The sequence below is a fragment of the Aythya ferina genome (genome assembly GCF_964211825.1).
Source record: "Aythya ferina genome assembly, chromosome: 2".
NCBI classification, from domain to species: Eukaryota; Metazoa; Chordata; class Aves; order Anseriformes; family Anatidae; genus Aythya; species Aythya ferina.
The window spans coordinates 147,570,333-147,587,280 of record NC_140297.1 but is presented as its reverse complement, the minus strand read 5'-3'; the positions used below and the strand labels follow the sequence as shown (position 1 = coordinate 147,587,280).

Sequence of the window (16,948 nt, the reverse complement as noted above, 5' to 3'; positions counted from 1 at the left end):
AAAAGGAAAATTGTGAAATATTCTGTTGCTTTGAGCTGAGCAGTAGTCAGGTAACCTTCCTGTAGTATTAATCCTACTCAGAGCCCAGGCACTTCCTTGGTCGTTGGTATTACCTTCACTTGGTTATGCACATGTTAGTAGTTAAATGACAAGGAGTAAGTCATTTATGACTTAAATGATAAGGAGTACAGACAACATCCTAAAATGGTGCTCATAAGAAGGTGGCCAGTTCTACAGCCAATTTAAATTATTCATAGATTCCCAGACTCTGTGGGTGAACTCCAGGTTAACACATCCTGTCCATTACCATGGACTGATTCAAGACAGAGATGCTGAGAATCTCCTGGCATCCTTTCTAAACCAAATTTAGTATTATGGAGAACTTTTATTTCCTGTACCTCAGTATACTGAATAAACCTGGGGGCATCTGAAGTAAAAGAGAAAGAAAGAAGGGAAAGTATTTCTTTGCTTTGGGTTCCTACATGGCTTTCTATTCTCATGGTATAACAGATCATGATGATTTGGAGTGTATCAGGATGTCATAATGGATACATCAATCATCATGGCAAAGCTCAGAGAGAATGGAAGAGGGAAAGTGGTACTGTGTGGTTTGCCAAGTGGAGGCAGAAAAGTAAACCTAAGGGTGTTTTGTAAAATGTCATTTTTGGTTTTGACACCATGCACTGTCTGCTCAAGCCTGTAAACACAAGGCTCCACCAGTGTTATTTCTCTGAGTAAGATATAAGCAATGACTAGACCTTAATATGCCTCAAATAGCTGCCAAAAAAGAACTGAACAAGGACAAACAATCTCCAAAATCTCCTTGTTTCTACATTCAGTAAACAGCATTCATAGGACTCTAATGATATTAGTATTTTTTTTCTTAAATACTTAAAGGGCAGCCCAGCAGTATAGGAATAGATGTTCCCCTCTCAGCTATGATCTCCTTGGCTTCCCTACAGAGTTTGACTCTGTTGAGTTTGGTACCTTGAGAGATGATCTTGAATGTTCCCAGGTCTGACTCGGGGATGGCAGATTAGGAGTAACTTAGGTCGGCTTTAGAGCTGACAACCCCTTTTGGGGTTATTCCTACCTCTCCTTTCACCCTTTTATCCCCTCCTAGATTCTTTTTTTAGCCCTTAAACAGAAAAAGTGACCAGATTCCAGCTGGAAGTGTGTGCTGTGAGGCTGGAGGGATACGGAGAGAGCTGATGCTCAGGGAGCAGAAGGGCAGCAGGTCAGTACTGAGATCTCAGAAGGAGCTTGGGCTGCAGACCATAAATTGAGAGAGCTGCTGGACTCTTTATGAGATGTCCTATTGAACAGACACTGTACCCTGTTTGTTAAACCTACCTCAATTGTGTGTGACTTCTGCTCACTCAGGTAGCACTGCAGTGTAACTTCATGTTTCTAGCTTTTGCACTTTACTAGAATTTACTGGCTCATAGTGAACAAGTCATAAATGCTTTCTTTGTGAAGACTTCTCTGACAGTCAGTCTGCTGGCTTTTAATTCTACTGAAGATGCCTTTGACTTTACTCACATGGCATCAGATTTCCCGAGAAGCCTGAGACAGATACCTATTGTTATTTTCCATGCAATCACTCAGAGAAGCTGTTCAAAATAGTAAGGCGCTCAGATATGCATTCACAGATGTGATAGAAAGTGAAATACTCCGTGTGGTTTGTAATTCTGTTTATCTAAGTGCAGCCTCTTCCTGTGTCAGAACAGATTTCTGCAAACAAGAGGGCAATGATTCAGTTCCAGGGGAAGACTGACAAAATAAACCCCAGCTTCTGCTGACCTGATGTAGTGCTGAACAGTGTCCTACCCTGGGAAAATATTTCCTGCTTTATTTTCATAAATATTTATGTAATTCCTTCTGGGAAATATGGCTTCTTCAGAAAACTGAACATGCTGCTCCCTGACAGAAATTTAACTATTTGTCTACACGAGAGATTACGGGCATTTAACCAGCCTTAGATTTTTACAGTCTTATCTCAGGCATTTCTGTCTTTTAGGGTTCTCTTTCACTCTGCTCTTAGAGATCACACAATGTCTTGAGTCCTGGAGCTCAGCCCTGGCCCTGGATTCCAGACACACCCAGTGTAGGATGATACAGAATACCAGTCTTTGTAGGATTGGTATTTGGGGCTGAGAAAGAGGAACCAAATGTGATGTTCTGCCTGGAATCACACTTCTGTCCTGCCCAGCTATAACCTTCCCATGCAGGTTTGAGGTTCCTCTCTAAGAAAAAATAATTAATGTAAGCAATTAAACAGAGGATTGCATGGTTAATGAAAATATTTATGTTTAGAAACAGACCTAAACACACCTTTGTGAACTGAAGTCGAACAGGTATCTAATCTTTTGTGTTTGCTTTCTAAGTTTCTAGTGGTGATTAGCAGTGAAGTCGTGCATGAGTTACCCCAAGACAACAGGCATATTCCCCACCATGGCAAAATAAAGCAGGTTGATCCTATTTTTAACCTTTTCAGAGAACCCTTGCGCTAGTGCAAACCTGAGCTTAGCTTGCCAGCTCTCTATCAACCCTTCCCTGAAGTGGAGAACTGTGCAGGGTGCTGCAGAGAAAGCTGGCTGGTAGGTATGAGACATTCACCAGAGATGGCAGACACTAAGCTGGTGCCCAGGATAAATCACGTGAACGTGTAAGTGGTACCTAGGTCATGTGCTGATGTGTAGATTTTATATGAAACCTGCTTATCTAGAATAACATTGAAAAAACTTCAAAATACAAGCACATCATTCCCATGGGATCTTAGTCTCCTGCCCCTAGCATTCATCTGTGGTGGCTTGCATTATTCATCTGAACTTCTGATAGAACACACGTATTTATAGATAATATAGAATTACAAAGTATTTAATTCCTCTCTTTTTTTTTTTTCTTCTTCAGTTTGAATTCTGCCACATATTTTCCAATCACAGCCAGAACCTAACAGATTTTAGCACTTTATTCAGTGCCTTGCAAAAAAATAAAAATAAAAATAAAATAAAAATAAAAATAATAATAAAAAAATGAACGAAACCAGGGAGCAGCTACCTGCCCTGGAGGATTCATGAGCTCATCCGGTAAAATGGGAAGGCAAAGTTGCAAGGAAGCTAGAGGGGAGACACAATAAAAAAGAAAGAATCCACAGGAGACCAGAGGAAGTTGGAACACCTCCCTCTTTGCCCATAGGTATGTAATAATACAGGCACAGCCTGAAACAGGCATTCCTGACTTTTTTTTTTTTTTTTTGGTGGCCTCCTGACCACCATCAATGGTAACAGTGACTGCTTACTGCTCCAAAGGGGCTGACTTGCTGCTCTCAGAGCCCCTGGTCCTGGCCACTGCCTGAACCCTGCTGCCAAATGAGTCTGACACGTGCCTGCCCCACTCGATGAACTCTCCCTTACCTCCTCTATTGCTTCCTTGCTGTTTGGGGACGCACAGTATTGTGTAACATGTATCGTAAAGTTGGTTTCATGTCCGCGTGGGTGTATTTCTGGCAAGAAAAAGAAAGTTTTGAACTTTGTTCTCCCACCTTCCTAGTTAATTGTCTTGACTGTGACACTGTTTGGTAGTGAAGGGGAGGGAGGTGATGGTGGTGGCATATTTTCTGCTTGACATCTTAACAAAGGCAAAGGAAAAAACTTTCACCCAGTCCATACTCTGAAAACCGTTTTTTTTTTTTTTTTTTTTTTTTTCTTTTGTTTGTTTATTTTTAAACCCGATAATGAATTAGACTTTTTATAGCTCCAAGTTCCGGGTAAAGAAGAAAGATTAAAATAAGAAGACATTTTTCTGCTCAGTTCTGGTTATTGCCGGTAGCTCTGAAGCTTCTGACTTCTGGTTTGTGAACCAGAAGACTGCATTCCAGTCCCCACTTCACATGCATGTCTCTGAAGCGTAGATACCCGTAAGTATACAATATGAGCGATTTTAAGTGGGTTTTAGTTTAAAAGTAGTTCAACATATAAGGTTCAGCACCAGCATGGACTGGATAAATGGGCTGCTGTGACTTCTACCATTTGGAGTAATTCACGTCACTTGCAACTACTACTCAGCCATCCCTGGAAAGGATAAATTCGAGCTACAGGGCTTATAGAAAGATTTCTGAAGAGCAATTATTTTGCTGCTGATGGGAACTGTTGTGAACCACTGAGTTTTCAGCATTTTTCCCCAAGGCAGGATTCTCCCAAACTTCAAGTTTGCGTTTGTCTCATCCCCACACAGAAAGTGACACATGCTTGGGTGCTTTGCTTTTTAATCTGTCTGTTCTCTGGCTATAGCAATATAGATATAGAAGAAAGGCTCATAAATCAGCACACTATTTCTCATCAACAAAATTTGGTGCGTGGCTTTGTTTAATATGTGGGCTTTTATGACAGTCTTCAAAGGAATTTATGAGTTTAGAAGTAACATTAAATCAGTTCCAAGGACAGTATCAGTAAAACATTATGTGGCATTGTCATTTCTCCAAGTGTTTTGGAGTTTCCAACTTTATTATAGGATTCACGGTCACTTTCAGTCTAAGGGACAGGAAATTGCCACACTCTCTGCTAGGTGCTTGCAGTTTGGTCAAAGTAGTACGTGCTGAGGGGAGCCAGTGCATCCCGGCAGGGTTTTTTTCGTCCAATGCTGTGGTGAAGAGGTCTCACCCTTGGGTTATAACCAGTCAAAAGCAATTCAGATAAAATCTGAACTTGTGAAGAGCTGAGTTAATGGTAAGAAGCTGCCTCTGATATTATCTGCTCCCTGTCTTTATAACACAGAAGAGATTTGAGAGATTTGCCATGCAAGCATCCACCCTGCTGCATCACATCAGATATGTGGGTTTTTTTTTGTTTGTTTTTTGTTTGTTTGTTTTTGCTTTTTCTTTTTTTTTTTTTTCTTTTTTTTTTTTTTTTCTCAAAGACTAATGACATAATCAAAAGATCAAGGACTATGCAAAAGGTAAGTAGAGCTTGATGAAGTCCACCATTAAGAAATCTCCAATTGCTCATCTTCCTCTCCTCCCTCTTTGTTTCTTGTGCAATTTATGACCTGATCCCTTGGTGATAAAAATTACTTCAGGCAGTGGAGGAGGCTGCTCGACTGATCCCCGAGGTGACTCCAGCTTCGTGCTGCTGACACGGTCCATTAGCTCTTGAATCCGTGCAGAGGCTCTGGCCATGCTGTTGCCTCCACATTCCTGGGATTGGCTTCGTGCCCTGCTTGCCACAGTCAATGCGTGCGCATGATCGCTTGGCTACCCGCCCCAGTACCCATGCAGCAGGATGGCGCCGTGCCTGCTCACACAAGTGGGAAGCCAATTTCACCAGGGTGCACATGAGCGCTGCAAATGGATTTAGACTGGCATCCTGCTGGATGCCACTTCTGCCAGTTCCCCAGCTGGAACTGGCCTCTTTTCTGCAATAACATTTTATTTTTATTTTTAAATTCTAGACTTAATTGATCTGGAAATGAATTACTGCCTCTTAGCAGTAATTGACAGAAGTTATTCACAGACAGCACGTGCCTTCCCTTCAGGAGGATCTGTGGTGGGGAATGAGTCAGTAACTCTTCCCCTGTCTTCCACTGTGTGTGGATGACGGTGTCTCGGTGCCACTCGGTGCTGACTCCATCTCATGCAATCACCATACCCACTGTCATGCCATGCCCTGCCATACATACAGACCATGTTCAGTGAGTGTCTCTCTGGTCCTCCTGGTGGTAAGGGTGATGGAGACAAAACCTAAATTCTGAGCCTCCTTCCAAGGAGGCAATAGTTGAGGTTTTTTTGGACTAGAGTCCCTAAAAAACATGACAGCAAAGACACAATGGCTTTATATCTCCAAATATTTGCATCATACAGCACTTAATAAATAACAAGGATGCACAGTAACATGGAAACAAAGGACTCAAGCAATCTTAACAAGAAAACACAGATGAGAAAATGAGAAGTTATGATTTGTCTGTTATTCTAATTACGTAGGGTTAGAACCAGACTACAAACATCTGCTACTGTGATTTTGCTGCTCCTGGGAATCCTCAGCCCTTTCTTGCTAAGTAGAGCACTTCAAGTAAGCAAGATCTGGCCTGAAGAACTCCATAAAGCTGTATTCATTACTTAGATTTTCTGTTTGTGCTGATTTAAAGATCTGGCCATTTTGATTTTGTTTGGATTAACTGAGCTCAAGGGAACTCTCTGATGGAATGTGCCATTGTTTTTTTTTTTTTTTCTTGGTGTTTTTTTATGTGATGCAATGCATTAAAATTTTCATGCAGGCAGTCATTAATTGTCAAAGCCAAAAATACCCCTAAACTCCTGTCTACAATTATCTATGCTGTGCTATATTGGGGACACATTATGGTTTCTATCATTAAGAAGGCCTCCTTGTAATGCTCCATCGTGGATAAAAGATAGCCACAAAAATGATGCATATGGACAAAATATAAAGTGAAATTATGGGTTTCTATACCAAAATGGAACTACTGATGATGCATATGCCAGACACAAGTGACACAGAACAGAACTGTTAGTAAACATAGGCTAAACTATAAATATTCTTAAGACGAGACATCACGCATTGTTTCAAGTGACAAACTTTGTGCTAAAAGAAAGAAAAAAGATCACAAATCTAGACAGACAGCACTGCTAAAAGTTATATAGCTGCATGATTCATTCCCTAAAGAAATCAATGTCAGGATGACATTTTTCTTCAGGCAGTACTGGCAACTGCTCGTAATTTGGGTAAACTTTCTCTGCCCTATAAAAACAAACCATCAAACCAAAAGGTAACCACTGAAACAGGTACCACTCAACCAAAAAAAAATAGTATTTTAAACAGAGCACAACATAAAACTGCATGAGTCAATCTACCGTAAACTTTCGGCAAATAGGATGTGTCATAGAGATCAACTTCGGTGTTTCCAGAGAGCATAGACTTATACAGCAAGCTTTTTAGAAACAGACTTTGCTCCAAATAGTAGTTCCCTACTTTCAATAAACCCTGACTGGCTGCAACTAGTTATTTCTCCTGATACAGACAGCCAAAATAACTGCCTTGTAAATAGAAGCCTATGGAGCTAGATTAATTACAGGGATTGCATATAGTATTCAGAGCTTTTAAAACAAGAAGGGATCATTATGATGATCCCGGCTGGCCTCCTACGTAACAGAAGCCTTGGAATGTCACTGAATGATTCCTGCTCATAGCTGCTGGTGGTGATGGGAAGTTTCATCTATAAAGATGTATAATTTTTATTTAACTATTTCCAGTCAGTGAAAATGCACCAGCTAACCTGTTCCAGTGGCTAGCTGACCTAATTTTATAACCTGCTAGATCTTCCAAAACATATATTTATTTGAACATATTTAATATGTATGTCTGTTTAAATAAACAAGTTTTCATTTCAAGGATTCCTAACTGTCTATCAATTTTAGGCTCAAATGCCAAACAGTTCTACACCTTGTATCCTAAAACTGGTTTATGGCAGTGTATCACATCAACAACTTTCACCCATTTCACCCATATTGCAGTTCTCACCAGAGAACTTTTTTGGCACACACCAATTCTTGCTTCTTGGTTTACTTCTTCACTTTAGATAACAGTCCTGAGGTCCAATGTTTTTAGCTTATTGCACTATATAGTGTTCTTGACAAACTCCTAAACTATTCAAGTTGGTGGCTTCAGTATTACCTTTCATGGGGGGAGGTGGCTGAGACGTTGTCTGGAAGTGAGGTGGCTGAGAGGTCTGAAAGTTCTTAATGAACTTTATTGCTCTCTATTGGTGCTCCTTAAAGTCTTTGTCAGGAAAAACTGAGCTCAACTATTTGCAACAAGCTATTTTGCCCGAATATCCTTTTAGATGAGACAACCAGTTTGTTTGAGTCATCTCTTCCCATCATGCATGGGAAGATGATTTGGTTTGCAGTTCAACCAGTGCAGTGGTTCCAGAGAGAGCTAAGATGATTCTGTGCGAGTCAGTTTGGGTCCAGCAAAGCTAAAGCCTTTAAGCTCAGTGCCACAATATTGCTTATGTAGTTACTCCCAAGAAGAGTTCAGGTCCAAAACGAGACTTTTTTCTTTTTTAATTTTTATTTTTTTCTGTATTTTTCCTTTGCCTATGGTATCTCATAGCTCTGGAGAGTGGAGCATTGATTCTGATAGATTTCTGTAAAGCATTTGATTTTGTATGTATATGTGGTGGAAACATAAATTCCACCATGCATCAGAGTAACAAAGCCAGGTAGCTCTTAGTCCCCGCTTTGTTACACCAGACAGGCATGTGACATAGGTTTTGAGAAGGATCCGTGGTGCAATTGGAAAGGAAATGGGAGCAACAGAGCTGCCTCCCTGTGGAAAGGAGGAAATTAGGTAAAGATTAAAAACAGGACAGCTACAGACCTGGAATGAGCTTCTCCAGTGGGTCTTCAAATGAAAATGTAAAACTCCAAGGAAGGAGTTTTAAAGGTGAACATTCAGAAAGATAATGAAGAGTTAAAGTTCTGCAATAGAGAAATAGAAAAACTCACATTAACTTCTCTGAGCTTTGGACCAAATCACCTGTGAATTATATAGCATGGAAAATTGAAGTGTGTAAATACCTAGAGCCCATTCCACCTCTTCACCAGGTTCACTACAACAGAATGACGTAAACTGACAGTGGGAAATGGTTTATATAAAAGAATTTAAGAATGGACATACCAAAGATCCTTCCATTCCAAATGATTGTTGTTCACTTACACTGGAAAACAGAAAAAAAAAAAAAAAAGAAAAAGAAAAAAAAGAAATACAGGCCAAATTCAAATAACAAATTATATAATAAAGATAGTGAGATTTTTGCAGAAATATTTCTACTGAAGACAACTCTGTGCTTTTGTCCAACAATATGATTTTGTGTCCATGAGTGTTTTCATTTTGGCATGGCTCATTGATCTGCATTAAGTTTGGTTCAGACGTTTCTGAGGTTTGCAGAAAGAAGAAATCACAAATAAGGGTTGTTACATTTAATGTTTATGAACAGCTTATCCACTATCAACATCCCAACGAGGAAGCAAGGTATAATTTATTCCACCACTTGAAGAATACCTTTTGCATTATGCAGTGAATTGTACTGGACAGCTGTACAATGGGCCATCATTCTCAGTATTTAGTCAATTACACAGAATTTGACTAATTTGATTTTTTTTTTTTTTCTGAAGACAGAAAATCTGATAAAAAAGGAAAAAAATGTCTAAATGTCAGTCATCAACTATTGAATGTGTTTGGCAGGAGATTAGAAATTTGGTAGTTTCATCAGCTGCAAAAATGTTTTAACAGTGATAGATGTACTTGCTCACCTAACAACTTTTCAGCTCTGCTGAAAATTCCTAACTACCTCTACTGTTGGTGTCTGTCAGAGAACATGCTGAATGTTACCGATAATTCAAAGAACCACCTAAAAACAATTGCCAATATGGCTTTATAGATAAGAATTTTACAAAAGGATTGTCTACATAATTCCACAACTGTCTATCTATGGACTGTGTCCTCCTTAGCTTCTTGAGAAAATTTACTGAAACTGCATGCTGTTGATAGTCACTTGGGAAATATTAGCATAACCTCTGTTTTTCTGTCCTTTATTTTTGTAATACTCGCTGACTGGAAAAAAAGAATAAACATGTAACTGTAAACTGCCATTTGGAAAATCCAGAACTTTCACAGAAGAGTCATGTGGACAATCTCTTGTTCTCCATGTCTCAACTTTGTGGTGGTCTGTGAGGCAAAAAAGACCTTCTTCTGGCAACCCCCAAAGATGAAGAAGTTGCACTTGGGTATTTTGTTTCCTGACATCAAAGCTTCTTGAGAGAGAAATGTGCTATTATGATGGCATTATTCTTTTTTTTTTTCTTTTTTTTTTTTTCTTCCTGTAATAGCTGTGGCAGATGTTCAGCACTTGCCTTGCACATTTAAAATTCTGATTCATTCAGGGAAACTGGTAAAAGTTGCTTCAGGTACCTGTCACACTGATGTCAGTGGTAACACTTTTACTGGAATAACCTGGACCAGCAATGGGCACCCCATACATGGGTATTCACTGGAGGAAAGGAGGAAACACAGGATGAAATTTTTCTTGAATCTGGTGCACTGAAGTTGGCTTTAACATCTCTTTAATATTAGGGGTGGCAGCGGGCCTACCTGCATGTCTAGGAGCCCTGACTCATTTCAATATAAAAAAGTTCTTGTTACTTCATCCTGAGAAGTTCTAACATCTTTTTTACTTCCAGCAGGACTTTGAAATACAGTTATGTGAAGGGTGTGCACATATGCATGTGGCAGGAGGAAAAGGAGTGAACTCTTAATGTAGAAAAAAATATGCATTATTTTGTCTTGCAAAATTGTTTTTTCCAGAAATCCTAAGCTTTCCAGAGATCCCACAGAGCTGAAGAAAGCTTCCTAGCACCACAACCCAACACTGGCGTGTCCTGCAGCCAGCACAGCAGGACGGGTGATGAACCAACAGGCTACTGGGATGCTGCAGCAGCTCTCTGGGGGAAGGCTGGGAAAAGAACCCTCCTCTGCCCCCCTCCAGGAGCCCTCTTCAACTAGTTCTCTCCACTGGCAATACAGTGTGTGTGGCTGGTAGCCAAGACTGCTTATCTGCTTCCTCCAGCAGTTGGCCTCGGTGTAGCAATCACAAGTCATCAACACTTTGATCCCATTGATATGGCTGCATGGGAACAGAGTAGGCTTTCTTTGAAATGTAAGCTAGCAATGCATACTTGAAAGTCACACTTCCTTTTTTTAAAGTGGAAAATCAAGTCCTCTGAGTTTGGGAAGCACCAGATATTATCTGTCTGGCCAGCCTAAATTTGGCCTCATGTTTGTGTGTTCTGGTATGATCTTCTATTATCTTCATCATGGACTCTTTCTTCCCAAGGGCCCTGATTCATCTGAAGTTCAGTCTCATTACAAAATCAACACTTCAAAATTAGGAAGCATGAAACGTGGGGTTTCCCAAGTATCTTTCATTCTGCAACTTCTCCATTTCATCCCTAGCTTGAACAAAATGTGTCAAAATTAAGGCTGTTTGGGCAAATGCAAATGTGTGATTTCCTAACTTCTGAAAGTTTGATTTTGCAAGTGTTACAAACTATCAACGCTTTTTTTTTTTTTTTTTTTTAAATATATATATAACTAATAAATAATATTTAAAAACTCCCATGTAATTCAATAATCTGAAAGTATCAGCAGTGTGAATTCATTGCAGGTTATGAATATAGCATTATTGCACTTAATGGATCACTTCATCCATTCATATGTACCTGCCGCGTTTCAAGTAACTAAATCAAAGGCTGGTAATAAATTCCAAGGCATGTGAATGAGTAAAGTAAATAGTGTGTGGGTTGTAAGTGGAAATTCAGCCTTGCGCTTAACACTGGAGCCAAATTGTAAGAAAACTGGCAGGTATTTTAAAGTCAATAGGAAGAGAAACCCTCTAGCCCCAAAACAGCTTATGAAGAAGTTTTAGAGAACAACCTCAGCCAAAATTAAGACCAAATTTTACAGATGTTTTAAAATTATTATTATTATTATTATTATTATTATTATTATTATTATTATTATTATTGGGTTTTGCACCAAACTGCTGAGCTGAGTCATGGCAAACCTACATCTTGCTTTATCTCTTGTCAGTGACCTGTTGCAGACCCAGACATTCCTTGTTTTACTTACATACCAAATAGTCTTTTACGGCAGACTCTTCCTTTCCTATGATTTTTCCTTCATGTGAATGTCTATCCCTAAGATGAATCTGATAATAACACTACCTTACAACTTTTCATCCATAACTTATTTTCTTTTTCTACAAAGAATCCTTTGCTGACTTTTTTTGTATTGCGGTGCCAGTGGAGGTGAAGAGATGCAGCTGAATTGTTAAGACAGAGCCCTTCCCAAATGGCTCTTGTCCATCGTAACACACTGACTAAATATGACAAAGTTTTCTGCATCAGCAGTGCTTTGTTGCATCTGAGTGTCTTCACCCCTTCTCAGTAAAAGCTTTTTGCTGCAAGTGCCCAAAGGCATGTGAGCTCCTGTTGTTTGTAACTATAAACCGCTGGTTAAAAGTGACTCGAGTTTTGAGAAGATATGACTATGAAATATTTTTCTATCTGAAACAGCATGGCACTTGACAACATTGTCAGACTAAATGGGACTAAGCACCATTTTGATATATTTAAGTATTAAAGAAACAGCATAACACTTGCAAGAGGAAAACTGTTAGGAGTGGTTTTGTTCACCAGAGTATCGTCAGCTGGTTTATTTGTTACTTCAAATTTGTTTCAGCAAAATGAGTGCAAAACTTTGTTATCTTGGGTATACATCCAGTCCTGACACTGGGTGCAAAACATACAAAGCACGTAGGCTGTTGTGCATTTGCTGTGTAAAAGGGACGAGTCTTGACCCAGATTCTTGCCTTATGTTTCAAAGCAGCTTACGAAGCGGGCCTTAGTCCCTTCAGCAAGCATGTTTGGTACTAGTTAAAAGTAGGTAGTTTCCATTCTTGTAGAAACATATACCACTGCAGGAGACGTAGCGCTGCTTCCAGTCTCTGTAATAGGCACCACATGCACAAAGCCTCTGCATGACTTATTACTAAGCCAGCGTTTACAGTGGAGCTTGCTCTGAAGTGAAATCCCCTCAGGAAGTGCAGGTGGGAAGCCTGTGACATTTTTATTCTACGTAATTTAGGGAAATAAAACCTTTTAATAGTCAGTCCAGTATCACAGCTGGCTGATTTCACAGACTGTCAAGGATGGGTTGATGTGTTCAACCTTGAACACACAACACTTCCTTGTCAGCTTTATTATCTGTTTTACTGTTAGTTTCAGTTTTCCCTTGGCTAAAAGGAAATGAGCTGGAAAAAAAAAATAAAAAATGATTAGGTATTAAGGTGTCTCTTTCTGTTATGGAGAACTCCTATCAAAATTCCTCAGGTGACTCTCACTTCCCTGAACACCTTTCTGTGGACTACCCAGTGGACTGGGAGTCCAATAAGAAACAAGAGCAGGTTGAGATAAATTCCGTGTCAAGAAGGTCTAAGTTAACAAAATTAAAATCCATTCCTCATATCTTTCCCCCAGACATGCATATTCTTCCACTTGCAATCCACAGAGAGAAGCATGTGATCCAGAAAGGGGAATTTGGCTCCAAGGTAAATTTCTCCAGAAATCTTCCTTTAAAATAAAGACCCCTGTGGTATTTTTTAAAAAATATTTTCAATAAGGGCTGTGCTTTTTCTTTTCTGTTTGATGCTTTTCCAGCCTCTCAATCTTATATGTTAAATGAAAAATATGAGTAGACTCCAATTCAGTCCCAATACAGCACCTGGATTTAAAAGCATCCAGTGCCCAGCCTGATTGTTCATACCCTGTCTCCACTAGTTTTACCTGTGGAGCTACCTCTGTAATTTGCAGCACTGTTGGGTTTGTTGTTAGCTTTTTCTGTCCCTATATGTGACGATACTATGGGATCTTTTGTAAATTTATTCCAAGTTATTTGCTGGTCACTACTACAGCTGACTTTTTTGGTAATTCTAGCCTTGCAGGCCAAACATATGAAAAAGATTGTTTCAGTATGGTCTCCCTAAACTTGATTAAAGCCTGCTAAAATTGAACTTGTAGAGCAGTTTGGTTAGGGACTGAGTTGGAGGAAACTCTGTACTTCTCCCAGATGACTGCCATTCCAGTATATGAAGAACTAGAACATTTCTTTTTGGGAAGAAAACAAAAAGTAAGTTTCAGCATGCTGTATTATGTAACAGTTTTGCCACATTACATAGCGATTTTGCACTAAAAATGAGTCCCTTTAAAAATTATTTATGTAATGAAACTGAAGCCCCAGAAGTGATAGATACAACATTAGCAGCAAGGCTGAGAGGAACAGATCTTTTGCAGTCTCTTCACTGCATTTCACTCAGGAAGTAAATATTAATAGAGTGTGCTATAGTATTTTAATAAACTAGAAGTGGTCTTATTCTGATATTGCTATAGATACAATGGACCACACAGGAGAAAAAAAAAAATCATTGTCAAAATGTGTTTTTAATGGATACTGTTGAAAGCATAATTGTTTTGGATACAACTGCTGTTGTTTATCAGTACCTACAGCTCAATTCAATGGGAGAAGAAAAAATAAAATGTTGGTAGGCTTGCTTGTCAAAAACCTCTTTCTTTGTTTTCCACAGACACATGCTTTTGGCCTACAGCTCACTAAATATGTTGGGCATGGCAGTTTCTTTGAATATTTGATGTGGGTTTGTGGTAACTGCAGTAGCGAATTTAATTAAGAGGCATAAACTCTACAAATAGGTTCAAGATGCCTACCAATCTTTCTTTCTTCATTGGCGTCTTTTCACTTTTCTATCATTTTTTCTATCAATTTTTCTCTTTCTACTTTTTGCAAGGTCTACAGTTATGTTAAAAAGCAAACAGGAAATGCATGTATTCCTTCACTAGTTGTTTTGTACCCCATCTCTTAGTGTCATCTGGAGGTAATACTGTGCATCTGTTATGCCTAAATATTTGTAGAATCTCACACAATTTTTTCAGCTACTGTAGACAAAATTAATATTTTGATACATCTTTTAGACATATGGTTAGGATTGCAACTATTTCCTTAGTAAGTGTTTCTGTTCTTCCTTTAACATACTATATGCACACTAAAATTTGTGCCAGTAAGTAGCTCAGTGCATCAGTAGTTTCATCCTTTTTTTAAGTCATCCTCTACCTGCATCGCGGTTTCATGCAGATGTGGATCCATTTGTAGGCTTGTGTAGGGAAATACTTTTGACAAAACAGATACAATTTTCTGAGTGTGTTAATGCTCATAACAAAAAAGACCAATTTCTGCTGCTGAAAGGCTGGATTAGAGTTCTAGTCTCAGAAGAACAATTGGTTATCTACAGAAACATCATTCAGTCAAAGAGTAGCCCACTTCCAATAACTGTAATATATATTAATTTTTCCTATGATATCTGTATAAGATAGATATTATGAGCAGGTAGAAGGAAGATACATGAGACTTAATGTATTATCAAGCCTGTCTCCATTAGAGGGTAGAAGACAATTCTCTTAGCAGCTTGGCTTTCTTGCAGTTATATTGAAGAAGAGCTGAGGGTACAAAGCACCTGGAATTCCTGACACAACTGAGATGGCACTATTTGTTTATAGTATTAGGATTGTGGTCTTTGTTTCTTTAATGGGCAGATGTACCTCTTATTTGCATGAATGCTAGGCAATGTACGGTCTATTGGTGTAAACAAGTATAATTCATTTATTTATTAATTATTTTATCAACTATGTGAGGAATGTTTTAACAATTCGTGTCCATAAAGAACAATTCTGTTTGAATCCTGTCTGCCTCTGGGTCCTGCACTGGCAATTTAATTCTTGAACCACAGATGCAGTGTGTCCCAGTCTCCCCCTCATTCTAGTCAATTTATCAAGTCTTCAGAAAACACTCCTTAAATTTATGAACCTGTTTGCTTTTGTTATTCCAGACTTCTATTTCTAACAGTTACAGCCTTTTTTTTCCTGTCTTCTTCGAGATTAACTTAACACTGCTATAGATGTGTCTGTGAATGGCTGGGGAAGAATGTTTTAATTACTCGTGAAGTGTCAAATAAGAAAGCTGTTTGTGTTTGATGTCTGGGAGTTTCAGAACAACTGATAACAACTAGTGACTGTTATGGGATACTATGCGGATCTTTGGTATCTGGTTAGGGGGGCCGAGAGATTAAGAGGAAGGAAAAAGAAGCTGAAGGACGGCTGGGAGACAAGACCTGCAGAGAATATTCTATAAACTTGGCATGGTGCCAAGTAAGTACAAAGGGGGAGAGGAAGACTACGAGCCTTCAGCATGAAAGACCCCTGGAGACCCCCAGAAGAGACCCCCAGAGGAGACTGCGCATGCTCCAGTAGGAGGGACTGGACCCCGGAAGCTAATTATAATAATCTATTTTTTTTAGAAGTAGTAATGAATATGTATTAGTCTAGGAGTATAAAAATCAGCTGCTTGATGAAACTGGTGTGCGTCCTGGTGGAGCGGAGACTCCCGGTGCACCCAGCGCTGTTTGCTTACCTCTATTCCTTTATATTCTTTTAATAAATCCTATTTTTTTATTTAATCCTAATTTGAATCCTGAGCCATTTATAACAAACTATTAACTACTCTGGTGCTTGTGCTTCTTTATTAAAAAGGGTAAACAAACCTCTGGAACTCAATGCAATTACTTGTGTGCTTAAAAACAAGCATTTGACATTATTTTCAGATCAAGTCTTTAGTCCTTTTCCTTGTGTCCTGCTCTGGTGCAGCAATTTATGACAATTAAACCCATCCTTCTTCACCAGAGCATTTGTGCAGGGAGTATATTTCTGCCATAAGAATATGTTTTTATTGCAATGATAAATCCCTGAAAGAAGAATTTGTAATGGAAACAGTGACTGCTCTTTAAATGACTATGGAACCAGAAGGCTAGTCAATGCTTAAGAAAAACAAGGGGATATTTTAAATTTAGATCTACCATTCCTACTTTTATATGGACTAGAGGAAGTTAATGGTTCAGCTTCAACCCAGAGACAAAGCCAACGATGTTGACTGACTGCATTGCACCAAGCGCGAAATTGGTCCAAGACTTTCAATATATTCAGCTTTCCAAAGATCTTATAATCTGACTGGTATCAGGCAGTCAGAGGAATCCTGGAAAGAAAAACAAAGTGCCATAGGAAGTGGCACTTGTGATTCAGCCACTGACATTCTTCGCCCTGAGTCAGTCATGCAACAACACCCAGCTTCCCTGCTGGGTGCTCTCCTGCAGTAAGTCCCAGCACCAAGGCTCTGAGTCCTAACCGCTCCGTGCTGTGAAGCATTGGATGACACTTGTCACAAGAATAGCAGCATCTATCCTGGTTTTTGGCTGT

The 16,948-nt window shown here is 39.2% G+C and overlaps 1 long non-coding RNA gene across 1 annotated transcript in view; it reads left to right on the top strand.

Moving 5' to 3' along the window:
* The window catches only part of LOC311432817, a 28,717-nt gene extending 13,107 nt beyond the window's left edge, over positions 1-15,610 (top strand). The window contains exon 2 of the long non-coding RNA XR_014690356.1: positions 10,380-15,610. This is a non-coding gene — a long non-coding RNA (uncharacterized lncRNA). The remainder of the gene's footprint in view (positions 1-10,379) is intronic.
* Positions 15,611-16,948: the final 1,338 nt, after the last annotated feature.